Source organism: Pinus tabuliformis, chromosome J (assembly GCF_031772625.1).
Source record: "Pinus tabuliformis cultivar Carrire ecotype Pingquan chromosome J, CPIR1, whole genome shotgun sequence".
NCBI classification, from domain to species: Eukaryota; Viridiplantae; Streptophyta; class Pinopsida; order Pinales; family Pinaceae; genus Pinus; species Pinus tabuliformis.
Window position 1 is genome coordinate 334,130,770 of NC_142295.1, and position 27,826 is coordinate 334,158,595.

General features: G+C 39.6%; 1 pseudogene; it reads right to left on the minus strand.

The window, feature by feature from the left end:
• Window positions 1–5,275: 5,275 nt before the first annotated feature.
• On the minus strand, window positions 5,276–5,822 carry LOC149227103 (uncharacterized; annotated as a pseudogene).
• Between the last annotated feature and the right edge of the window lie 22,004 nt (window positions 5,823–27,826).

Consider the following 27,826-nt stretch of genomic DNA (forward strand, 5'->3'; position numbering starts at 1 on the left):
ATTATGGTATTCTATCCCAACTTACCAACATTTTGATTTTTTTGAAACAAGGATTTTAAACCGGTAATTCTTATGTAACATACAATTACTTTTTTCTGATGGATTTTCTTCCTTTGAAATTCTCATTCACCATGCTTTGTGCCACAATTCTTAGCCTATTTAGGTGGGGTTGTACTAGGGAATCGTCATCACACAATCACATAGTCTAAAATTTAAGAAATTTAAGCTACAAAAAAATCAATCTTTGTTATTCCTTAATCAAGGAGGTCATGAATAATTCTCTTGAAATATCCATAATTTGTAAAAAAAATAAAAAATGTTACAACTTTCAAATAGTTTTTAGATGAAATTTGTTCTTATTACAAATCCTATTCTAGTAGTTTTTACCAAGATTCACAACTATTCTAGAATTTTAACAGGTTTCCTGTGGCTACCCTCACGAGGAGACCCTCCAGTTAAAATTATTTATTAATTCTTCCACATGTCTTATCAATCAGGCAAACCAAGGCCTACTCATGACAACCATGACAATTTATTTTCAACCATATGTTATATCTTTTAGTGTACTAATACTTGTCTTATGCTATTGGTGTATTTTTTTTCTTTCGATATAGATGTTCTGTATATCTAAACAAGTTTTAACAAATATTAACATTGAGCATTTCCCATACAAACGCTTTTTGAGTACATATATTTTGTGCTACATTTTACTATATATACTACACAGGGTTCTAAACCATTCTTCTAAGTGCATTTTAAAGTGGTATATAGATAGCTTAATAGTGTCTTGTATACAATTTATTCTGTGTATATTATACTGTATGGTTTCCTTCAAAATCAAATCATATTATTTATAGTGAAGGTTTCCAAACATTCTTAGTATATATGGTGTGATTTTTTTTAACTGAGCTTCTGACTATATAAGCATATACTCTTGTAAAGGAGTCCCATGTATGCAAACTGAAGAAGGCCCTTTATGGCCTGAAGCAAGCTCCCAGAGCTTGGTACTCCAGGATAGATACATATTTGCAGGGGATGGGTTTCACAAAGAGTGAGGCAGATCCGAACCTTTACTTTATTGTGATTGGTGAGGAGCCTCTCATTCTGGCGCTGTATGTGGATGACTTGGTCATTACAAGTGCAGAGAGACTCATAGAGCACTGCAAGAGAGATCTTGCGACGGAGTTTGAGATGAAGGACATCGGCTTGATGCATTACCTTTTGGGCTTGGAGGTGTGACAAGAGGAGGGGCATTTCTTCCTGGGGCAGGGAAGTATATTGTGGACATCCTTAGCAGATTCCACATGGAGGATTGTAGACCCATGTCGACACCGATGATCACCAAGTGGAAGAAGCTTCATGCTTCGGATTCCGAGTTGGTGGATCCCACATTGTACAGGCAGCTGATTGGTTCCTTGATGTATTTGGTCAACACTAGACCAGCTATCTGTTTTTCAGTCAACACGATGAGTCAGTTTATGTGTGAGCCTAGGAAGGTTCACTGGGTGGCTGCAAAACACATTTTGCGGTACTTGCAGGGGACAGTGGATTATGGTTTGGACTACAGGCAGGGAGATGGAGTGAGAATGGCATGATACACTGATTCTGATTTGGCAGGTTGTGCTTCTGATAGGAAGAGCACTTCAGGGTGCTGTTTTGGGTTGGGTTCAACAGTAGTGTCATGGTTCAGCCGGAAGCAGCAATCAGTAGCACTGAGTTCAGTGGAAGCAGAGTATATGGCAGCCAGTCTAGCTAGTTGTGAGGCTATCTGGCTTCGCAAGATGTTGTTTGGCTTATTTGGTCAGCTGTTGAGACCTTCAGTGATTTACTGTGATAATCAGAGTTGCATTAAACTCACGGAGAATCCAGTATTTCATGACAGGTCAAATCATATCGGGATCATATATTATTTCATCAGAGACTATGTTTAGAATGGAGCTATGAAGATTGAGTATATTTCCACGGATGAGCAGGTTGCAGATATTCTTACCAAAGCCTTACCACGGGGCAAGCATGTCTACTTCAGAGACAAGATGGGTGTGGTGAGGAACACCTTCCTCGGTAAGAGGGAGTGTTGAAATTTGGTACCAGAGGACAGGTGGTTCCCTTAGGCTTTGATCTTTGGCCTAGGGAAAAGTGTCCAAAAGAATTTAATTTTTCTCCTAAAGTGACATTATAATTTTATAAAGTTAAATCTAATTTAAAAGTGACTTTAAGTGATAAAGTTACTAAGTTTAATTTTAAAGTGACTTTTATAAAGTCAATGAAAAATTAGAAAGGAAAAGTGACTTTGGAAATAAATGACTAAGTGGGTCTTTATTAAAGTGGGGCGAATTAAAAAATAGAAAGTGAGATTTAAATGAGCATTTAATCTCAGCCATTGATCTAAATCTATTTCAGCCATTGGATTTAGGGATCACCCAAAAGTCACTTGGATCACCCAAAAGTCACTTGGGGTTAGATTAAAGGAGGAAAAGGAGGAAAAGGTCATTCATTCTTTCATGAGCAGATTGAGAGAAGGAGAGCAAGAGAGCAAGGGAGATTTATGGACAGTGAGCTGCGGAGTTTCAGCAGCGGAGTTTCAGCAGCGGAGTTTCAACAGGGCAGAGTTTCAGCAAGTCTGTACAGCAGAGTTTCAGCAGGGCGGAGTTTCAGCAAGGCGGAGTTTCAGCAAGGCTGAGTTTCAGCAAGGCTGAGATAAGTTGTAAAAGTTTGCTTGCTGATTTTTGCTGAATATTTCTCCTATTATAAAAAGGCATTTTCCATAAATAAAGAAGAGCTCTCAAACTGGTTTTCCCCAAGAGTTGTAGGGGGTTTTTCCAGGGTCACATTGACCAAAAATGTCAGTGTTTAAATGTCTTTTAATGGCTAGTTATTACTGCTGATTTTTATTTCTGCAATTTCCAGCATTCTGTAAAATTTCCAAAATTTGTGTTTTTAGCAAATTTATTTTTTCTAGCATGTAAAGTGTATGGTTATGGGAAAGGGAATTTAACCATATGGGAGAAATAAGGAGAAACTGAAAACCGGGGTGCGAAATGAGAAATTTCTACAAGAGGGAATGGATGTGGTCTGGTTATCTTTGTAATAGGCATGGGATGACCCTTGCATGCCATGTTGGTATGGCCAAGGCCCATGAGGTCTCCTTTGATTTATATAGTAGAGCTATTCAGTCACCCCTTCAGTCCCCTGATACACATATTTTAGTCTTGGTGTAGAAGGGCACTTGTCTATGAAGTGTTTTTCTTCACAGACTGAGCAAACTTCAATTAGATTTAATGGAAAATCATTCCTAGGGTGCCTCCTTGTGCATCTAGGGCATAAAATGGCTAAGGCTCTCTCTGCCTCCTCATGTTTTCTCTTGATGTGCATAGTGTCCATATGTAAGGCAAGGGTTTCAGCATCTCACTCTTGAAATCTTCCAGCATATTTCAAATTTCACCTTTGATAGATGTATTGGAAGACGACGGACTTACCATAGGTTGACTACCCCTACCCTTTTTCCTAGTTGCCCTAGAATGGTTCCTAAAGACAGTCTTGATATCTTCATAGGGTATTTGGTAGATGTTTTCTCCTACTAGTAGGTTTAGGGTATCCAGAATATCTTCCCTTACTCCTCTAAGCAAGACTAGCTTCAGTGACTCAGGATCAAGTGTGCACCTGACCCTTTTGTAGCTAATCTGGAATCGCTCTTCATAATCCTCTAGGGATTCATCATGCCCTAAGGTCATCCTAAAAAAATATTCTTTAGTGTCCTTGGCATCTGAGCCCAAGTTGTGATGTTATCCCCAGGTAAACCCATGGACCAGTGCAAAGCTGCATCCTTGAGAGTATATGGGAATAGTTTCAACTTCTACTCATCATTGGTGTAATCATAGGTTCTGCATATGACATCAAACTCAAACAAGAAAGTGTCTAGATCTTCTAAGGGCGAGCCATGGAAATGAGGAAGAGCAGAGGGGCTTATATTCTTCATCTTACTATCCCCATTAGTTTCTCTAATGGGAAAGGTGCCCTCAACTCTTTCTCTATTTCCTCTGTCATTTCTATTTTCATCCATTTGGTCAGTTGGAATGGGTTCTTCTTCTTCTTCTCCCCCTGTAGGCTCTTCAAATATCTCTAACTGTTTAGCTAAGGGTTCCTCCAATTCACAACCACCAAAGAAAAGGGAAGGTTGGTTGTTTGAAGTGGTGGGGGTATTTGGCAGAAATTTCCCTAAGTTATCCCTATTCCTACTAGGCATGAAAGAAGTGTTTTTGTTTTGTTTTGTGTTTTTTCCAAGCTTTGAAAATAATTGCAGAATTGAAATTGCAAACTGAATGGAAACTAATTGACTGAATGAAAACTAATTTCTTGAATGAAATCTCACTTGCAGAATGGAAAAGAAATGAAACTAATAGAAAAATGTCAGAGATAAGAAATGGAGGAAATAAAGCAGTAATCACATATTAATCAGACACCTCCTTGGCAACAGCGCCAAAAAGTGATGAGCACCAGTATTGCAACAAGAACGTTGCAACTCCCGGGGCTACCAACTTTACTTTATCAACCTGGGGTTCGTACAAACTTGGAGGTGACAGTGTTGTATACACAAGTAAATTTGATGGGTCTGCTCTTTGTCACTGCTAAGCTGGCGATAGACCACTAAGGTTTTTCAAACCAGAATTCTATGGATTCAGAAGAAGCTTGATTACCTGTTGGACACCTAATCCTCTATGGGTTAGTGTGGAAGCGGGATAGACTAAGGAAGTCCAAGATACCTTGGGATGTGGAACCCAATGGTCAAACCATGTACTATAAATGTATATGTTTTGTTAATAAAAATGGAATCTCATGATTTATCTTTAATATTCTGTTGTTGCCCATGTGTGTGTTTAACATGGTATCAGAGCAGGCGTATTCCTACCCTGCATAATTACTTTGAGCCATTTGTTTTATGGCCTTTCTGTGTAGGTCATTTCTGCCATCACTTCTGCATTTCATGAATATTTTCTCAGCTAAATTCTAGCTGCAACCTCTGTCATTTCTCCAGTGCCATTTTTGGCTTCCATCTCCATTTTGTAACTCCCTTCTGCCATTTCTTCAGAAGTCTGACTCTGTCCCTCTGCCAATTTTCCTGGATACGAGTCTGCTAGTGGTCTGACTTTGTTCCTCTACCAATTTTCCTGGATACGAGTCTCTTAGTGCTATTGGTGAAGCCTAGCATTATTGGGAAGCAAGAAATAACACGTTCTTTCAAAACTGGTGTGGTCTTTCAAATTTACCGTGCAGTCTTTCAAAACTGGTGCCTCCACGCAGTTGCCTTCTCCAATCTTGGGCCCTCAAGTCACCACTTCTTGAAAGCTTTCATTGAGGTGTAAGATGCATCAAACGATTGGCTTTCTTCCCTCGTCAGAAGCTGTAAAATTTTGATGTCGCAGGAAAACGATGCTATGAGCTTTGCAAAGAATGTCTTTGAAATGCCCACGTAATGTGTAGAGAAGAAAGGACCCAAGACTTCTATCTGAAACTAAAGGTGCAAGTTTGCATCCTAGCTTGTAGAAGTAGGGGCATCGACTTTTGAGGTTGACACAAGCAGGATCAGCTTGCGTTTCCTTCCTAATCCTGTGGTTATAGAATGTTGGATTATTGATCGAGACGGCTTCTCTAGTGCATAGATTCTGGGTCAACCAAAATGGTAGCTCCACCTTTGCACCTGCTTCTACATTGTTATTTTCAGATCCAGGATCTAAGAGGCCCACTCTATTTGCACCAACCCTAAACACTACAGAAACTGGTTCCTGCTCCATGAGAATGTGGTCGATGTCATAGTAATCTGCCATACCCAATCGTCGCTAGGTGGGATATGGATTTCAATTTCAATTTTGGATTGGGCACATTGAGTGCGGTGATATTAAATGAGTTGAGAACGCATAAATTGTGAACCAGTGGTATTGCAGTGGACCAGAGATGATTCAAACAAGCCAAAGTGAGGAGTGTAATACCAGTAAGTAAAAAGCATAAGCGAATTTAGAGATTTGCTCTTCGATCAGGATCCTACTGAAAGAGAGGTTGCTCCTTATTCGTGACCTGAGATTTAAGCAACGTCCGCAAACTCCATTCCACCATGTCTGGTTGTATGGTAACACCTCCACTTTCAATTGCTTCAAAGGTGTGTACATAGCATCTATGGGTAATATACATTTATTTGCTTTTGTTCTAGTTCATTATCACACCATCCCATTCCTCAAATTCTGCCATTTCCTGCCACACCAAATTGCCATATATTGCTAGTCGCATAGAGTTGACTGTTGAAGGAAACTTCACTCTCAGAGAGTCCGTGTTGTGATATTTGAGTTTCTCTGACATGGTACAAACCTCCTCCTTTGGCTTTCAATAAATGCTTATGATCTTTGACCCATGCCCCATATAGCAATTTTGGCATTTAATTTAACCTGCAACCCTTGTTGCGTGAAGTTTACATCACCCATCAAATCTTGTCCAATATTTTATATTGAAAAGTCGTTTTGCCAAAAGCGATGAAGTGAATGAATACTAATTGACTTCAGAAGTAAAGTTGAGAATATGGAAGTTAAATCCCAAATGCATGACCTCCTGCAATACTGAATCGACATTGATGACGCGTGCAAACAAAAAGGAGGTGATTGTGTAATATATATATGGTTTTTGGAGTCCAGTTATGGTAAATACTTCTTACAGGTGCTTATTATATGTTGGACATTTTATTTTTGTGCCATGAATTGTCTTTACATCTATCCTAAACTGTGAATGTGTTAATCCTTTTGGTGAGTACGTTGGTCTAGTAAGCTGATCTGATATGCGTAAGAATGTGTTGGTGTGTTCTGCTGGTATGGTGCATGTGAGGCATTTAAACTAAACGTTGGTTGAAGCTATACATTAAAGGGAGCCCCATACGTGTTGAATTCCTTTTATTATATGTTATTATTGTATGGTCTATACATTGTGATGGGAATGTACACGTTGAATTCTCTTTATGAAGTGTGTATGTATGGTATATGATGACATTGCCATGATATACATTATAAGATGAGTAGTGGTTTATATGCTCAAATTGAAGTGTTGAAATATCTTTATGAAGTGTGTATGTATGGTATATGATGACATTGCCATGATATACAATATATGATGAGTAGTGGCTTATATGCTCAGATTGAAGGTAGAAAGTTGAAAATTAAAAGCAGTATTTTATGGAGGAGAGTTCAATCATTTCCTACTTTAAGAACTTAAGAACTATTACACGTTGATTGTAATAGTGGTGCACTTGTTATGGCTCTAATTGGTGGAGTATTAGAGTTTTTGAAAACTCTTATACAATCTATTGTTGATGACACATTCTAAATTAGCAAAGGCTCTCTCTTAGAAATTCATACATGTCTACAATATGCACAAGAAAAGATTGAATTTTTGCAGCTTGAATCTCAACTACAATAGGAAGAATTACAGCAGTGGATTCATCATTCTGAACCTATTTCTGTTCAGAAGATTGAAACAGACTCCCATAAACAACAAGACAATAATGTTACAGTTCATTCAAATTTAGTACCCAATAAAGCAACAAGGTTACATGTAGATGCACAAGTTTAGCTTCCACTTCCCAAGCCCGTCATCAGACCTTGGGAAGAGCTTGTCCACAACAAGCACAGAACTGGTCTTAGATATGACAAGGACGTGTCCTTTCACATTCTAGACTACTCCAAACCAATCCAATTTCAAAGTGCTAGATTTATTCAGGACGATTTATCTTCACCTTCTCCTCATGACAGTTCACTTCCAGCTGTTCCAGATTCTGCCCCTCTTCCACAGCGACAACAACAACAACATATTGTGAAAGGCCAACACTGTGACCTAGGTGGCCATCTGAAAGATCACTATTTTGATATTCATCCATGTATGCACTATCATAAAACTAGTCATTCTTCAAACGGATGCTTCAGAAACAAACCTCCTGCAAGAACAAAGATTCATCTTGGATGGATCGCTTCTTGGCAATGGGCATCAACAACTAAGAAGATATTTCAGTCACATGTCAGAACTTGTTCAACAATATTGAACAGTCTTGCAGTTGAGTTTTCTCCATCATCTCACCTTGTATCTGACAGGGGGGGAAATGATGGTCATTGTTGAAAAATGTGCAACAAGAAATGTTAAATTTAGAATGTGCTAAAAATAGACCTGATAAGAATAGCATGTCTAAAAGTAACATGTCTAAAAATAGTAGTTTGGCCAGTGAGGTCATTGGCCACAATGAGTGAAAGGTGAAACTGCTAAAAATAGAAAGTTCTAAAAATAGCATTTCTGGGTCCCTTCCTATTTATGGTAGTCCCTAGTCTATCTATAGGAAGTAAAATTAATTTTGGTCTTAACAGTAGTTGGAAATATTAATTAATTAATTCAGTTGAGTTAATTAGTTAAGGAAATTCGAATTTGAAATCTTTGTGAGCATGCACATGAGTTGTCCCACTGATTGAGGAATTTAGCCTTAATTTCCTCCACTGGTTGAGGGAATAAGTATGAGTTCTATAATGAGAGAATCAGTTGACTTAGTTCTAACTAGTCAAGTCCTGTTAAATTATTTTAACAAGTTGTTAAAATAATAAAATATAGTTTGTTAATGCTTGCATGCATGTGACAACTATTATTTTAGATAACTAAGGATTCACTCATGGATAATTGTTGCATGTCAGTTCTGTCATAGACCCAGTTGAGATTAGATGTGGGACAATGTACTATCAGATGCTTGACTATTTCTAGTAAGTAGCTTTTGCATGGTTGAGGAACTAATATCCTCAAGGATTGCGTAGTTGGACCATTGGTTAATTTGGTATGTTTGGAATTAATAGCATATGCTTTTGCTATTATTTCCTAAGCAAACTATGCAAGGACCATAGGTAAAGCCTATATAAACAAGGCTTGGTTGGTTCATGAGACATATCTTCATATCTTCATAGTTCATTGAGAACTGAATAGCTTGAGAGCTGATTCTTTTTGTATGTGGTTGAGGATCTCCACTTGATTGATAATACATGGTTGGGGTTTTATGCTGGTGCTTTCCCCTGGATATATCTTGTGTTATGTGTGATAATTTCTCTTGATCAGTTATGCATGTTTCTACTTGATGTTGCTCATGAATTTTATTATGCTTCCGCTTAATGTTTTGTAGAAGTAGAAAAAGTATTATGCTTTAGGACATTGCATATATCAGTTTGTTCTATAGGTGAAATTTCTACATGGTATCAGAGCACAGGTGATCAAGCAAGAACAATATACTAGCAGGAGAAATTCGAAGTTTATTATTCGGGATATAGATCTAAAGTTCTTATCACAACTATTTGATCGATGGAATTCTATGGCTTGAGGCTTGAGTATGCCCTTGATGGCAACTCAAACTATATAGCTTGGAAGGATTGAATGGAGGCAGTCTTGGAAGATAATGGCCTTACATATTTCATTGATCAAGAAATTCCTAAGCCTACTGACAAGACTAAGCAGGTGGAATGGAGGAAGTTTGTGGCTAGAGCTAGGAGAATTCTCTTGGAGGGAGTGTGGGATCACATTGTCTCAAGCCTCCATGGGAAGGAGACTCTGCATGCAATGTGGAAAACATTGAAAGATTTATATCAGAATAGAAGTGATCAGAGGAAGCTGGCACTGAAGGACAAACTTCGAAAGATCAAGTGTGAAAGGGATGAGATGATCTCTGTGTATCTGACCAAGCTCATCACATGCAGGGATGAGCTTGCAAGTGTAGGGGTTGTGACATCAGACGAGGATATGGTGAGTTTAGCACTCCTTGGCCTTCCTAAGAGCTGGAATAGCTACTAGGACTTGGTGAATGGAAGGGAGAAACTTCCAGATTGGGAACGACTATGGTCGGATTTGATGCAGGAGGAGATTAGACGAAGCACCAGAGACGGTTCTTCATCCATCCATGATGAGGAGAACTGTGCCTTAGCGAGTAAGGCAAAGAGGGGGAAGGAGAAGGTTTCTCTTTTGAATCCAGTTCTTCCAATGATGGGAAGAAGGTTGAAAAATCGAAAGTGTGATGCTTTCGTTGTCATGAGGTGGGCCATTATGCTACAAATTGTCCACGGAGGAAATCCAAGAAGGGATCCGGGGAAGGATCTGATGGTGAGGCACTTGCTTCATAGTTTAAGTTGGATTTCACACTCTTTGCATTCATAGTTTCATCCATGGTGGGAAGTGGTTGGTTTTTTGACAGTGGAGCTTCTTTCCACATGACCAACGACAAGAGTTTGTTCAGTACTTTGGAGGAGAAAGATCTCTAGATACTCATAGTGATGGGTAATGATGAGAAGTATAGTGTCTCAGGCGTAGGCATGGTTATTTTTCAGAGGGAGCATGGAACTCGCCTTACCTTGACTGATGTCAAGTATGTACTAGGACTGAAGAGAAACTTGGTGTCGATTGCGATGCTGGAAGATAGAGGCTATGATGTAGTCTTCAGTAAGGGAAAGGTTTTCCTTAGACACATCATCACTAGACAGGTGAAGCAGATTGGTTCACAGGTCAAGAACCTGTATTCTCTTGAGGTTCAAGATGCATGCAAAGCCTTGAGCAGCAATGCAACTGATGGAGACTTGGTGGTTGAGAGGGAGGGTATATTACCTCTCAACATGCAGAGCCAGAAGAAGTCTCAGACGATTGTGGAGGAGCCACGATTGGTGCAGCAGCTTCAAGAGGTTGTGGAGCAGCCACAACAGGGGAAACTAAGTGGAGATCGAGTAGAGACATCTACTCATGCAGAGACGTCTATTAGGGGGAAACTTTGAGTCAGGTGGGCTGAGGGATCACATGTAGCCATACCTCCAGGTAGGAGGTGGGGCGATGTAGAGTGATTGTCCCAAGGAGGAGGGGCAGGATCCTTGAGGTACCTAACCTCTTGGATGAGACCTTGCTACAGGAGCCCCGATGTGGAGTAATAGGAACTGACTGATTGGGTAGAGACAGATGTGGATGGAGCGGAAAAGAGAGCGACAATGCAGGGAATCCCAAGATAGTGCATAGATAGCAAGCTGCAGCAATGCGAGAGGCACAAGTGTTTTGCATAGTGCTAGGTGGCACAGAGAGGTGTGCAATGGTGTGAGATGCATGGAGATGTTGCAGTCGCACAGATGTTAAAGAGGGAGCACTTGTCAACAGTAGGTAGAGCTTCAGCATCAGAGTATGTTCCTAGCCCAACAGAGTGGTCAGTTGGGAGTGTTTTTGTTCCAAGTGTTGTTGGAGCAAGTGGACCAAGTAGATGTGTTTCATGCATAACATTCTAGAGTTACAGGATCGGGTTCGAGAGAAAGCCTTTCTTATTGAGAGGGAGTGTTGAAAAATGTGTAACAAGAAATGTTAAATATAGAATGTGCTAAAAATAGACCTGCTAAAAATAGCATGTCTAAAAATAGCAATTTGGCTAGTGAGGTCATTGGCCAATTGGGTGAGAAGTGAAAGTTCTAAAAATAGCATTTCTGCGTCCCTTCCTATTTATAGCAGTCCCTAGTCTATCTATAGGAAGTAAAATTAATTTTGGTCTTAACAACAATTGGAAATATTAATTAATTAATTTAGTTGAGTTAATTGGTTAAGGAAATTCGAATTTGAAGTCTTTGTGAGCATGCACATGAGTTGTCCCATTGATTGAGGAATTTATCCTTAATTTCATCAATTGATTGAGGGAATAAGTATGAGTTCTATAATGAGAGAATTAGTTGACTTAGTTCTAACTAGTCAAGTCCAGTTAAATTATTTTAACAAGTTGTTAAAATAATAAAATATAGTTTTTTAATGCTTGCATGCATGTGACAATTATTATTTTAGATAACTAAGGATTCACTCATGGATAACTGTTGCATGTCAGTTCTGTCAGAGACCCAGTTGAGATCAGATGTGGGACAATGTACTATCAGATGCTTGACTATTTCTAGTAAGTAGTTTTTGCATGGTTGAGGAACTAGTGTCCTCTGTTTGCTATGCTTTCCTAGAATGCAAGCATCACATTGCCTAAGTTTCCTAGGAATTGTAGGCAAACTAACAACACCATTTTTCTTCAATAAGCAGAGATTGTCATAGTTCAAATGTCCAAATCTAGCATGCCATAATAAACTTGATGGAAGTGTAACTTCTTCATGATGAAAATTGTATGAGAAATGTTGTGCACGAGCAGAGGTTCCTTGCAGCTTGAGAAGCCTTTCTTCTTCTATTCCCCTCATGACAAGTGAGTGGTCATATGCTTTTCTTACCTCAAGCTTGCCATCAAACATATGAATGGAGTGACCTTGCTAGCGGATGTGGACCAAGGACAACAAGTTTCTCTTGAGCTGTGGGAGATATAGAACATGATGCAGAAGAAAGTCTGGAAGACCAGGCAGTTTAAGCTTGATTGTGCCAAGCCCTGATGGCTTGATTTTTTATTGGTCTGCAAAATATACTGCTCCATCAACATTGTCAGCGAAATCTTCAAAAAAATCTTTTCTATGAGTCATGTGGCAAGTTGCTCCTAAATCAAGCAACCAATAATTTTTCCAAGGAGCAAGTGAAGCATTAAATAAATCTTCATTTACTCCAATGTTACATTGTGCCACAACATAGTGAGAAGATTCAGGTGCTTTACCTTTATCTGTATCATCAATTTTACCTTTCTATTGGTTTATTTTCTGCTCAATTTTGTCCCATGGTAACTTGCATGTAGAGACATCATGTGATCTGTTTCTTTTGTACCATATGCAGTGCAAATATGCCTTTTCTCCTTGAGAATGTTTGCCCCCTTTGCCTCTGAAATATCTTCCTCTACTTCCTCGATCACCTCTTCCTCTTGAATAATCTTGAGTAGGATGCTTTTCTTTATGAGTAAGGCACACAACCTCTTCAAAAGATTCAGGGGCTGTCTTCTTTCCAAAAGCTTTCTCTCTTTCAACAAACTTTTTCACAAGAGAGTCAAAGGTGATATCTTTAAGATTTCCATTTGCTTGCAATGACTCAAGATATTTGGAGTAAGTAGGATAAACTGCCTTGAGAAAAGTGATAAGAGGAATATCCAATTCAACCTTAGTGGATTTGATATCATGCATTATAGACTTTACTTCATATGCAAGAGCAAGAGGATCATTATTTTGCATTTCAAGAGTGAAGAGTTTAATCATGAGTTGAACAACTTCAAGTGCAGAATGTGAGTCATAGAGTTCTTTCAGATTTTGTAAGGCTTCAAAGGCAGTTGAATATGACGAAATACGGTGACTCACCTCTTCATTTACAGATGCTGTGATTAATTCATAAGCTTTGTTGTTCTTGTTTTCCCAAATGACGAGCTCTTTGTCTGAGGTAGGCTGTACTAGTTCATTGTCTCCGTCTTCGACACACACTCCTTTCCACAACTTATTGAAAATGAGGGTGTTTTATCATCCTAGACCATTCAGGATAGTTCTCCTTGCCAGTGAGAACTATTCCCACCATGGATATGATTGAATGCATACTATAACAAAAAAACTTCTGCTACAAAACTTTTACTCTTAATGGAAAAAAATATAGTTCTGATGTGACTGGACAGCAAACTCAAATTGACAGTAAATGTCAATACCCTAGAGATATATATCAAACTTTTTTTTGGTAATACGCACTATTCAAAATATATGGCTTTCTTCTTCTTCTTCTTCTTCTTTTTAACCAATGCTGCCCTTCAAAAATTTTTAACACACAACTGCGATTTTAAAACATGCACAAAATCAGGCAGCATACCAAAAACTAGAAGAAATCTTGCCAGCGTACCAAAACAATCATTGTATAGGTAGCGTACTAAAATAGTTCAAGATACCAGCAACGTATCACAAAATCATGTAGCGTATCAAGAGTTCAAACTTAGGATAACAGTGCACATACAAAAAAATAGATTATTATTTAAAAAAACATTCAACCATATCGTTGCATGCCTTGAGGGATGACTTTCCATCCTTAATGTCCCTCACCACTTCGCCCAGCTTACTGCCACCGAGGTATTCGCTAAAGGAATGTCAGGTTGTTTTATACCATTGAAAGGATCATTTCGCGCACATTCTTCAAGCTATCAATGCATATGTGAACAACACCAAGATTAACACAAGGTAACAAAGAGCTAATGCACGAACTTCAATCAACCACAGAGATGAATGCATTGTTCAACGCAGGTATGGATGCACAAATATGAACGCATCGTTCAACGTAGGTTTGAACGCACCATTTAATGCAAGCACAAAGACTGTGTATTAGCTATACTACAATGAGAAGAGACTACACAAATAGCAATTGGGACATACATTAGACAGGGGAAATGGTAGTATGGACAACGCTTTTGAATGGAGCAGCGCATTGTATGGAGCAGGCTTTTAAATGGAGAGTAGAGGAGCAGAATAGGGAGTTACAAAGGGCATAAAAGCTAAAAAAGGAGTTGGCTCTGATACCATGTCAGACCAGGCAGTAACTCCTCAACCAAAAATTGACTCGTGTTTATTCCTTCAGGTAGGTATTCATTAAATACATGAGGGAGAGACTATTTAGTTCATCTCCCAATGACTGTTCATATTATTTATTTATCTATTTACATTATATTCACCCAATCATGAAGATTAGGTGTCAACAACCAGGGACGATGATGGAAGGATACAAAATTAGAGGCAGACTGATGACTTCCTTTATAGAGCATGATATGAATGATTGACCTAGCAATGACTAACTCAATTCCATAGCGGATGGTCAATTACTCAAACATTGGTCTTTTCAAAGATGGAGTTGTATAACTGGAGGAAAAATATGAGCACAATGGGATGAATGCAACACAAAGATGTGTGGGACACTATAATCAGACTCAGTGGGACTTAGAATAGACTCCATAGATGCAAGGGTGACTCATCTCTAATGCTCTGAACAAGGGTGACTCAATGATGCTGCCACATGGGGGGAGGCCCAAAGGGGACCATAAAAACATGAGTAAAAATGGTCACTCATGACGAAAATCAATATGTGGGTAGACTAGTGATAAGGTAAAGTGGTACTAGAGTACAGGTGGCACATATGAAGAAATTCGATTTTAATAGGCGGCAAAGTGAGACCTCATGGAAAAAATGGCTTCCTGGTGAAGTGTCAAATTACCAAAAACAAAGAGAGACCCATTATAGAACTCGGTGAGAGCTTTCCAATGGTGTTGAAGGTTCGTCAAACTGAGCTATAGACAAAAAATAGGGGTTTTCTTATGAAAGGGATTCTTTCTACCAAATCCAATTCATTTGCATAGTGAATTGTTGGAGAATTTGGAGAGGAGAAGGCCCTAAGTCTTGAGGAGATTGTAGTGGAAAAACCAACCATCAGGATTAGGATCTGCAAGTTGTAGGTAGGTGTCCTAACCTTACTCATCAATTTTGATGGATTAAACTTTCCTATTAGGGCCTTAGCTAAGTGGGAGAAACCCTTGCCTTTCCTAGTGGTCACCATGCACCTGTTTGCCCTTTTTCTGCATTTTGGAATGCAGAAAATGGGGAAAAAAGTGCATCTAATGTGGTTTTGAGGGAAAAATCTGTGTTTTAGGCTGAGCAGAAAAATAGATCTTGGGGTGTTTGTTGAGTTGAAGCTAAGAACCATGAATGCATTCTTTTGAATCTGAATTAAAAAAACATAATGGAAATTTCTAGGTATGGCAGGGCTAAAGATGGTATGGTGAGAACGAGACTTTGATACTCTTCGTGCTGAGGTTCAGGGGAAACAAGCAGTTAAAGGGACTTTGGCAAGATATAGTTTGTTGAAGTTCTTAGAGAATGCGTTAATGAGGGTTGGTGAGTCACTATTGTCCAAGATTGTGAGTCGTTGGGATCTATAGCAGTAGGCCTTTATGATATAGGGTCATAGGATCGAGATCACTATCCAGGACATATAATTTTTTATAAGATTGCCACCCTTGGGGGTGGTGGGTGAGATACATCCAGTACTGCCTCATTGGAGGCATATAGGAGAGTTTGTGGAGTGTCATTCTGTACCTGGTGCTTGTGAAAAGGGTACACCCATCTAAATTCATGACTTTGAGATACTCAAGACATGAGCTACATCCGTAATAGTGGTGCAGATCTTAGGTAGTCATTCCTTTTATCACATCACTAAGTGAAGATGATGCTTGTAGAGAGTGTATTGGCAGGGACCTACTATGGGTGGGCCCAAATGATGTTGTCATCATTGAAATGACATTTGGGACTATGCAAGCGTCAAACCATTGAAAATTATTCATTTGGGATAGTCGTATGCTCATTCTTCTTTGATAAGATACTGATTATCTATCCACATGTACATCTCCGTGATAGGGTCCCACAAGAGCCCAAGATGCGTTGCTGTGGGAAGCTACTACAACGAGGTAGAGGAGGGGGAGTTAGACAGGTGTTTCAACCTGAGTTCTTTGCTCATTGGAACCAGACGCCACTATACATAGATGACTATCCATATAGCGGAATGAACTTTCAGGGGGATCCCAATCTACCACTACCTCCAAGATGAGTGTGGGTTCGAGATGGTAAGTAGTAGTTGCTATAGTTCGGTTTCATGCAAAGTTTAGAAAATAAATTTATGTGGTACTGATTTACAAACTTGTGGTATGCATATATAGCACTGGTGAGGCCGAAAGGATATGCAGGATGAGCCACAACACTTGGGGTTGTAGATCAAATAGGGTCAACATCACAACAAAGAGCGGATAGTGATGCACTATTGGAGGACCTCCATTGTGGGTTCGACGTACTACTAACTTGGGTGATAGTGCACAGATGACATGAGCTAGAATATTTATATACAGATGAGTGCATTGGGCTTCCCCCATGTTGAGATTGCAACAAGATGATGGAGCTTAGTGAAAAGAGTCGCCTTCACTAAGTGGGCCCGCAGGCAAATTATGGCGCAAGTTCTATTTTTGATCACAGTGTGGATGATCACAGTGTGGGTGACCATAGTGTGAGTGATCACAGTGTGAGTGATCACAATGTGGGTGACCAAAGTGTGGGTGACCACAGTGTGGGTGATCAAAGTCTATTTTTAGACTGGCTGTCAAAAATAGAAAAGTCAAATATTATTGTCTCATAATAATATTTGGACTATAAACTTGATCTTATTCTCTTGGAGCACTTCAGTTTGAGCTACAGATGTGGCCCATGCAGCTGTCAAAAGGAAGTACGATTTTCTTATGAGTCAGTTGAGTTTTTGCATGCATGACTTCAGTTAGAACTCAATCAGTTGAGTTTGGTGGAGTTGATTGTGGAGTTGATGGAGTTGTGTTCAGTTTGACTTGGTTAAACTAGTTGTAGTTAGTCTAACTGCAAATAGACTAATGATGAGTTGTTAAACTAATTATTAACTCATAATACAACTATAGAATACATCAGTTAACTCATTTGCATGTCAGTGCATGTTCAGTTCAATAGGGACAGGTGTTAGAGAATCAGATTGTTATCAGTTGTGACTATAGTTGTGCATCAGATCTTGCACAATCAACGGATTGAGTATGCCAATGAGTTTGCTCATGTATTTTCCCAGTTTGTAGCTTTTGCTCACGTCTTACACATTGTGAGTGATTCTTTGGAGGTGAAATACGAGTTTGGTAGACCATTCTCATTCATTCTTGAGCAGGTATTGAGTAGTGGAGGCAGGCAAGTAGTGGAATAGATTTGGAGATCAGATCTTAGCTGTATTGTGTGTAACAGGTGGAGCTGGTACTGGATTGCTTGTGATAAGCATTGTACTTTCTAATGTTACAGGGTCTCAATCATTAATATACAGATAGTGTGGGGTTTTTAGCGAGATGCTTTCCCCAGGTTACATACTGTGTTAATGTGTGAATGCTCTTGATGTTTTATTGTTATTGAGGAGCTTATGTATAGAGGAGCTTATGTATTGTGTATGTATTCCACAATAGTACATGATCAGGATAATCTTTGTTGAATATGTGTTAAATTATTCAAAATTTCTACATGGTATCAGAGCTAGATGATTTGTAGAGAAAGTTTCTACATGGTATCGAAGCTATTGATCATCAGATCTACTATTCAGGAAGTGTTTACATTCTATTTCTTCAGGAAGAGTCTGTAATCGGGCCAGGTAGCCTCTGGATTCATCCTTCCTTTGGAAGGTGAGATATCCGGTAAAAGCCCATACAGTCAATCTCTGTATGAGAAATATTTTGCTCTCACGAATCTTAGATCGGAAGCGGTTGAGTTGGTTGCTGGTGGAATTCGAATTTGCAGCAATGTTTTCTTGGTGATAATGCAGCAATGTCTTTCAACAGATTGCGATTGGAGTATGCTCTTGAGGGTAGCTCAAACTATATTGCATGGAAGGATAGGATGGAGGCAGTATTGGATGATAACGGGCTGAAGGAGTTCATAGATACGGATATCCCAAAGCCTACTGATGCTGCTGAGGTGGAAGTTTGGCAAAAGAAGACCGCAAAATGTCGAAGGATTCTGTTGGAGGGCGTGAAGGATCACATTGTGTCCAGCCTCCATGGAAAGGCTACTCCATATTTGATGTGGAAATCATTAACAGAATTATTCCAAAGCAAGAGCGATCAGAGGAAGCTGACGCTCAAAGATAAACTCAGAAACATCAAATGTGAGAAGGGTGACAATATTCCCAAGTATCTCACGAAGTTCACTCAGTGTCGAGATGAGCTGGGAAGTGTGGGGGTTATTTTCGATCATGAGGACTTGGTGAGCTTGGCTCTCCTTGGTCTTCCGAAGAGTTGGCATTCCTATCAGGACTCTGTCAATGGTCGGGAGAAATTGCCAGGATGGGAAAGACTATGGTCAGATCTTGTGCAGGAGGAGATCAGGCGGAGTACCAGGGACGAATCTTCGTCAAAGGGAGCTGATGAAGAGAATTGTGCTTGGGCTGCCAAATCAAAGAAAGGGAAGAGCAAGAAAGCTTCTTAGTCTGGTGTGAAAGGCAAGAAGCAGGATATGTCCAAGGTGAAGTGTTTTCACTGTCACCAGCACGGACACTATGCCACTAATTGTCCGCAGAAGAAGAAGAACAAGCAGGCTGCTGGATCTTCAGCAGGAGAGGCTCTAGCCTCACAGTTTGAGCTTGATTTTTCATTGATCGCATGCTTGGTTTCAAGTGTGATGGGATCAGTGTGGTTCTTGGATAGTGGTGCGTCTTTTCACATGACGGGAGATAGAGATTTGTTCTCTAATCTGGAGGACAAAGATCTTGGAGTGCACATCGAGATGGGCGATGATGGTAGATACAGTGCGACCGGTATCGGTACCATTTCCTTTGAGAGGGAGTCTGGTAAACCCTTTGTATTGAAGGAAGTCATGCATGTTCCAGGATTGACGAAGAATCTTATCTCAGTGGCGATGTTAGAAGACAAGGGGTATGATGTTATTTTTAGCGAGGGAAAGGATTTCCTGCATAGCAACACAACTGGTGAGACCCGGAAGATAGGGGTTCGAGTGAGGAACCTTTATCAGTTGCATGTAGATGGATGAGCAGCAATGGCGGGCAAGGCAGAAGGATTGGTGAGCCGGGATGATGGCGAGTTGTGGCACAGGAGATTGGGTCACCTTCACCATGGAGCCTTGAAGATACTGCAGCAGATCACTACAAGGCTTCCTAAAGGCACACTTGCGCAGTCAAATCAGTGCAAGGGGTGTACTTTGGGGAAGTTTGTGAAAGCCACCTTTCATGAGAAGGATAGTCGCGCCATGACGATCCTTGAGAGAATTCACACAGATGTGTGTGGACCTTTCTCAGTTGCTTCGAAAGCAAAACACAGGTATTATGTGATTTTTGTTGATGATTTCTCTCGTAAGTGCTGCATCTTCTTCATGCAGAAGAAGAGCGAGACATATTCAAAGTTATGTGAATTCAAAGCACTGGTCGAGAAGGAGTCGGGAAAGAAGGTGAAGGCTCTTAGGAGCGATAATTGTGGTGAATACATCTCGGACGAGTTCAAGGATTTCTGCAAGGCAGAAGGGATTCGTAGAGAGCTCATAGCTCCCCATAACCCACAACAAAACATGGTAGCTGAGCGGAAGAACATAACGATTGTGGGTGCTGCACGGGCAATGTTGCATGATCAGGGCCTACCCCTTCAGTTGTGGACGGAAGCATGCAATACAGCAGTTTATGTACAGAACCGTTGTCCTCATAGGATACTTGGCATGAGTACACCCGAGGAGACTTATTCTGGTAAGAAGCCTGATCTTTCTCATTTGAGGATTTTTGGTGCTAACGTTTACATGCATGTGACGAAGGATGCCAGGAAGAAGTTGGGCCGACCGCAGAGGTTGGGATATTTGTGGGGTACACTGATACGCCCCACAACTATCGTGTGTATTTGCCAGACAGTGGTAAAACTATTGTGCGACGGGATATAAAATTTCAGGAGGAGAAAGCCATGAAGTGTTCGCTTGAGAGGGAGCTACACTTGCATGCAGATGAGGAGCTATTAGTTCCTAAGGATGAGCTTCAGGACGTGGATCAGCCACACGACGAGGTTCATGGAGTGGAAGAGACCACTCATGCAGTGCCAACCACCAGAGGGCGAAAGCACTTGACAGAAGCTGAGAGACTTGCTCAAGATGCAGAGAAAGTTGTAGGACCACCTACAGCCCAACACAGGCAAAGACAGTCACCTGATCGGTACACTGGATACATGGCTCTGATGAGCAAGTGTGTTGTGACTGAGCCATCCTCTTTCGACGAAGCTGTGGAGGATCCCACATGGGTAGACGCCATGGTGGAAGAGTATGATTCTATTGTCAGAAATAGTGCATGGGAGATTGTTCCTAGACTGGAAGGGAAATCAGTGGTGGGTTCGAGATGGATCTACAAGGTCAAGCAGGTAGCTGACGGGAGTGTGGAGAAGTACAAGGCAAGATTTGTTGCCCGAGGCTTTTCACAGATAGAGGGGATCGATTATGAGGAGACCTTTGCACCTGTCGCAAGGTATTATTCCATACAGACGATTCTTTCTCTCTCAGCGCAGATGGGATGGCACATTCATCAGATGGATGTGAAGACTACGTTCCTCAATGGAGTCATTGTGGAGGAGTTGTACATTGAGCAGCCCGAAGGCTTTGAGGTCTTCAGCAGCGAGTCTCATGTGTGCATGATCAAGAGAGCATTGTATGGGTTGAAGCAAGCACCACGTGCTTGGTACACACAGATAGACAACTATTTCACAGGACTTGGATTCTCCAAGAGCGAGGCGGATCCTAACCTATACCAGATTGTGGTGGAGGATAAGTTGCTTATCATTGTATTGTATGTTGATGATTTGATTCTAACGGGTGATGAGCTGTTGATACTGTCATGCAAGACGAATCTTGCTACAGAGTTTGAGATGAAGGACTTGGGCCTCCTTCACTATTTCCTAGGATTGGAAATATGGCAGCGCAGTGGTGGACTGTTTGTTTCTCAGGGCAAGTATGCTCGGGAGATACTGGAGAAGTTCAACATGCATGGCTGCAAGCCTGTTGATACTCCTCTTCCTGGAGGTTGGAGGAAGGAGGATGCCACTTCGGGAGAAGAAGTGGATGCCACTGTTTATCGACAGTTGGTGGGGTCGCTGATGTATTTGGTCAATACACGACCTCATATATGCTATGCAGTTAACTAGCTTTCACAAGCTATGGTTAAGCCTACCAAGCTCTTCTGGAAGGTGGGAAAGCATGTATTGCCCTACTTGAGAGGCACATCGGGATATGTTTTGTGGTACAGATAGGAGGATGAGGTGAAGCTATGTGGCTTCACGGATGCAGATTGGGCAGGGAGCCCAACGGACAGAAAGAGCACATCAAGAGGGGTCTTCAGTATTGGATAGACAGCAGTTTCTTGGTACAACAGGAAGCAAAGATCCGTGGCACTCAGTTCAGCGGAGGCCGAGTATATGGCAGCAAGTTTGGCTGCATGCGAGGCTATATGGATGAGGAAGATCCTAGTTGGTTTGTTTGGTTCTCATTTGGATCCTACTGTGATTTACTATGATAACCAGAGTTGCATTAAACTCTCGGCTAATCCTGTATTTCATGATAGATCTAAGCATATTGACATCAGGTACCATCATATCAGAGATTGTGTGCAGTGGAGGATCATGTTGCTTTCATACATTCCAACGGAGGATCAGGATGCTGATATTCTAACGAAGGCTCTCACCAGGAGAAAATTCGAGTAGCACCGAGGCAGGATAGGGGTTGCTGATAATCCATATCTTGTCGAGAGGGAGTGTTGAGATTGCAACAAGATGATGGAGCTTAGTGAAAAGAGTCGCCTTCACTAAGTGGGCCCGCAGGCAAATTATGGCTCAAGTTCTATTTTTGATCACAGTGTGGATGACCACAGTGTGGGTGACCACAGTGTCAGTGATCACAATGTGGGTGACCAAAGTGTGGGTGACCACAGTGTGGGTGATCAAAGTCTATTTTTAGATTGGCTGTCAAAAATAGAAAAGTCAAATATTATTGTCTCATAATAATATTTGGACTATAAACTTGATCTTATTCTCTTGGAGCACTTCAGTTTGAGCTACAGATGTGACCCATGCAGCTGTCAGAAGGAAGTACGCTTTTCTTATGTGCCAGTTGAGTTGTTGCATGCATGACTTCAGTTAGAACTCAATCAATTGAGTTTGGTGGAGTTGATTGTGGAGTTGATGGAGTTGTGTTCAGTTTGACTTGGTTAAACTAGTTGTAGTTAGTCTAACTGCAAATAGACTAATGATGAGTTGTTAAACTAATTATTAACTCATAATACAACTATAGAATACATCAGTTAACTCAGTTGCATGTCAGTGCATGTTCAGTTCTGCAGGGACATGTGTTAGAGAATCAGATTGTTATCAGTTGTGACTATAGTTGTGCATCAGATCTTGCACAATCAAGGGATTGAGTATGCCAATGAGTTTGCTCATTTGTTTGCCCAGTTTGTAGCTTCTGCTCACGTCTTACACATTGTGAGTGATTCTTTGAAGGTGAAATACGAGTTTGGTAGACCATTCTCATTCATTCTTGAGCAGGTATTGAGTAGTGGAGGCAGGCAAGCAGTGGAATAGATTTGGAGATCAGATCTTAGCTGTATTATGTGTAATAGGTGGAGCTGGTACTGGATTGCTTGTGATAAGCATTGTACTTTGTAATGTTACATGGTCTCAATCATTAATATACAGATAGTGTGGGGTTTTTAGCGAGATGCTTTCCCCGGGTTACATACTGTGTTAATGTGTGAATGCTCTTGATGTTTTATTGTTATTGATGCTGCTATATTGATGATCAACGTAGAGGATCTTATGTATTGTGTATGTATTCCGCAATATTACATGATCAAGATAATCTTTGTTGAATATGTGTTAAATTATTCAAAATTTCTACACCTCATAATGGTGTGGTATCATAAGGAGCATAGCTATGGATGGTCGGGAAGTTCAAGACTTACAAGTGGGTGGAATGGAACCATTGGCCCAGGATCCTCCAAAGGATAGTGATTAGGCATAGGGACATGTGGGTCACTATTTTTGTTTTTTGTAACATGCAACGGGCATGTCAGAAGTATTTAGAGTAGTGCAATCCAAACACTCTATGTTGGATGTTATGATACATAATATGGTTATGCATCTTTTGTGATGATTGTGGTTCACCATTTGTGTATGTTATGGATGTCTTCTTGTATATGCATGTGATAAATGAAAATCTATAATGTTAAGTTTACAATGGTATCTACATATTCATTTTTTGTTCTAAGAACATGACTGAATGAAATGGATATAAATTCATGTGCCAAAAGCTTAACTCATAGATATTTTCTAATTAGGATAAGATTAGGCACATGATAAACGTCATTCAATTGCATGAAAATTAGCACGAAATCAAGACAAACATGAAGGTGAAGGATTTAATGATCAAGGGAATTGGCTAACAAACCTATCACAGCATCATATTTGACCTGGTTATTGGTGGAAAATCCAATGCAAACATCGTTGGAGTGAAATGACGAATGCAAAGGTGTGAAAATAACCCAAATTGCTGAGGCTAGACTCCTGGAGAAGAGACTCGCACCATCAACATAATCGATATGTGGTGTGGATGATGGATCCATCTGAACAACACAAGAAGACAATGAATGAGATGATGTGGATTGCAAGCTACCTAAATGTAGAAAGAAAAAGGACATGCATTTTGATGGGAAATTCCATGGGTAAAAATTATTTAGGTAGAGTGCTTTGCGAGGGTTAGAAAGGGTTTCACCTACTGGTCCCTCTAAAAGGTATGCCCCCTTTCCTAAACATTTTCAAATGATGTAAGGACCTAGCCATAATGGTTCAATTTTTCCATGCCCTAGGATATCATGAGCTTGGTCATATATGAGAACAAGGCCGCCTTTGTGAAATGTAAAAGGGTGGAATTTATGGTCATATTGAGCTTTCATGCACTATTTATCCACTTCAATGGTTTGGAATGCAACACGGGGGTCTTCATTGGCACGCTCAAGCATGATGATTCTTTTTTATAAAGGTTGGGTGTCTAGTAGGAGTTTGATAGCAAGGTGAAGGGAGGGAATTTCACACTCGATCGGGAAGATTGCCTCCTGTCCAAAAACAAGGTGGAAAGGAGTAAACCTAGCGGTAGTTTTGACATAGTTCCTATAAACCCACAATGCAGGGAAGAGCATAAGGTGCTAGTTGGTCTTGTGTTTAGTCACCATCTGATGAAGCATATTTTTTAGAACTTAATTGACAACTTCAAATTGGCCATTACCTTGGGGGTAATAAGACGATGAATATTGGTGTTCAAAACCCAACAATGAGATAGCTCAAGCCATATATCATCTTCAAAATTCTCAAGCCATGTTAAAATTCTCTATGTTTAATTAAATCTAAATCTATTCTTCCCTTTCACTCCACAAAGCTTCAAAACTCTAATAGCCTGCCTACCTTGCCCTAGCTCAATCTGTTCTGATATTTCTGTATCTGATCACCCTAAGACTTTGACTCCATTTCCCAATGGCCTTTCCTTGCAGTTTAAACCACACATTTCAAAAAACCAAACTCTAAACCTAATAACTAGCCTAAAATCCGACTACAACAAATCTAAATCTAATAGAAAGATCCCTCTCTGAGCTTAGAAGGGCTAGCTTCTAAGCTTGAAAGTAATTCTGTGGTTACCTCTGGGTTTCTTTCACATCCTTAACAAATTATGGAGTGATAACATTCTAGCGACCATATTGGGGAACTACGAACAAACCTGATTTGTATTAAATTTTCCCTAGCCAAATTTTTTATTTCAATGCTTAAAGATATTTCTAGGTTTGTGGCTGAGAAATAGATTTGATTTAAGGTTGTTTTCCACTTAAAATTTGTACATATTTTATATCTGTAAATATACTATAGTATATATGGCTCCTAAGAAGATATATACTAAAGCTAATCCAGATCCAAATCCACAAAAAAATGTAGATAACCCTAAAAAAATTCTTAGATAGAAAAGTTTAGTCGAGAGCCAGCAAAGTAATAACACCTAGCCATTTCGAACTAGGTGGATCAAAATACTCCATGTAGGATTAATTTTACCACAATAAAATCAATTTCACCATAGGAAATAATTTAGTAAACCATTTTTATTAAATTATTTCTTATTAAAAAAAAAAACCCGCGAGAATATTTGAATAAATCATTATTTATTCAGTTTTCTCTAGAAATAATTATTAAATGATTATTTCTTAACACATTTGACTAAATCACCTTGGAATAATTAAATAAATCACTATTTATTTATTATTCCTTATTCTTATTTTTGGAATAATTATTAAATAATTATTTCAAATTCACACTTTTATTAATCCTTGCAAAGTAATTAATAAATTATTTTATTTGTTAATTACTTCAACCATTTTCTAAATAAATATATTTGACCATTTTAAATATCTTTTCTCTCTCCAAAAAATATAATAAAATGTTCCTAACAGTTAGATCTTGATTTGGCTAATAATATTTTTTTATTTTCCAATTTCTTGTATAGCCCAATACTTTGTCATAATTAAGAGGTTTTTCCATTCATTCTTCACCATGATCACTACCATCATCACCACTATCATCTTATCACATTTGATCTCCCACTTGAGTTCTATCTTTATTTTGGGATTTTATGCATATTGAGAGAGAGAAAAAGACCATTGAAGCACAAGTACATCAAAGGACCCATCCCATGGAGGGGGATTTTCATACCCTTGTTGTAAATCTCCTTCATTGATCAAAGAATGAGAAAAAGTTTTCAACTGATTCTCAAGTGCCTTTTTATCATTACCTCTCTTTTCTTTCATTTTCCTTCATTTTTCCTCTAATTTCCCTTGTTTGCAAATTTGTGCCTCTTCACCTTCCTTTTCTCCTATTTTCCTTATTCTCATAACTAAATGCCAATTTTTGCCTCTTTTCCTTTGCCAATTTCCATAGCCATAAATAAACCACAAGTGATGCCCACTATGATGTCCTCTCACCATTCAGCTTGGAATATGTGTTCCATGACCTTGGTATTATTTTAATTACATGGAAAATCAACCAGATGTTGTTACATATCGAGAGAAGAGGCTCACTCGTCCAGCACTAAAGGAAGAATGAAATGAGAGGAGGAGATACCTCAAGATATAAGTGAAGGCACATGTGGAGAAGTAGTAATTTGAAAGTGTGACATGGCTTTGTCACATGCGATGGAGGAAATCCTAGTCACAAATCACACTTTTAGAAGACAATCACAAGTCACTAGAAACTAGAAGTGCTACTTGAAACTTAAGAAGAGGAGCTACATGGGGTAAGTCACAAATCGCACTTCTAGTGCCTAGGGAGACTAGCACTACAAGTTGCAATTATGATTTGCGACTATGGTAGAAAATACAAGTTTTAAAGCTTCAATGCTAGGCTTGCTAGGATGCAATGGAACAATATTTGGTTCAAACGAGGAGTCAAAGCTTAAGAAATCATAGGAAAAGTGTGAAAAGGAGTTAAGTAAAGGGGGACTCCAAGTTTTGAAATGGTAAAAAACTAAGGGTTGTTGTAACAGCTACAATAGGCCCCTCTGATATCCTATTAAATGTGAGAGACAATGCCTATAGACTCATTATTCCCCCATACATGTGCATTTACTTAGTGGTGAATGTAGAGAATCTAAAACTCTATGAGATTTCTATGTTGGATCAGGAAGAGGATTAATTCCTACCTTCTATAGAGGATTTGGCACTAGATGCTCAAGTAGAGTTGACAGAAGATACAATTTTACAAAAGAGGTCTACTATTACAAGATAGGGGTAGCATGACCTTTAGTAGATTTGGTTGAAAGGACAACTTCCAAGAAAGGCTAAATGGTACACATTAGAGAAAGTGGAGGAAAATTTTCCTCACCTCATTTAGCAGAAGATTTTGGGGAAAATATATTCCCAAAATGGGTAGGTATGATCCAGATTGGATCATTATATTATTTCATATGCGTCTTGATGCTTTCATAGTGGAAAAAGTAGAGAAATCATCTCACAAGATGATTTTTACCAGTCAACCCTAGTTTGGAAAATTGGGGTCTAAAACCTTTTTGAAGCAGTTTAAGTCATCAAATGGTTGTATTTTGGTGTAAAATTGTTTCTCTTAAGCATTGTACCCCCTATTCTACACATAGATACATTTTTCAACTATGCAAGAATCGCCTAAATCAGAGTCCGCATGCAAAATTTATGCCACAAAAAAGTTGACCTTCTTATTTTGACCACAATGATTTGAGATGAGGCCACGTCAGCCCCCTTTATTCATGGAAAATAGGTT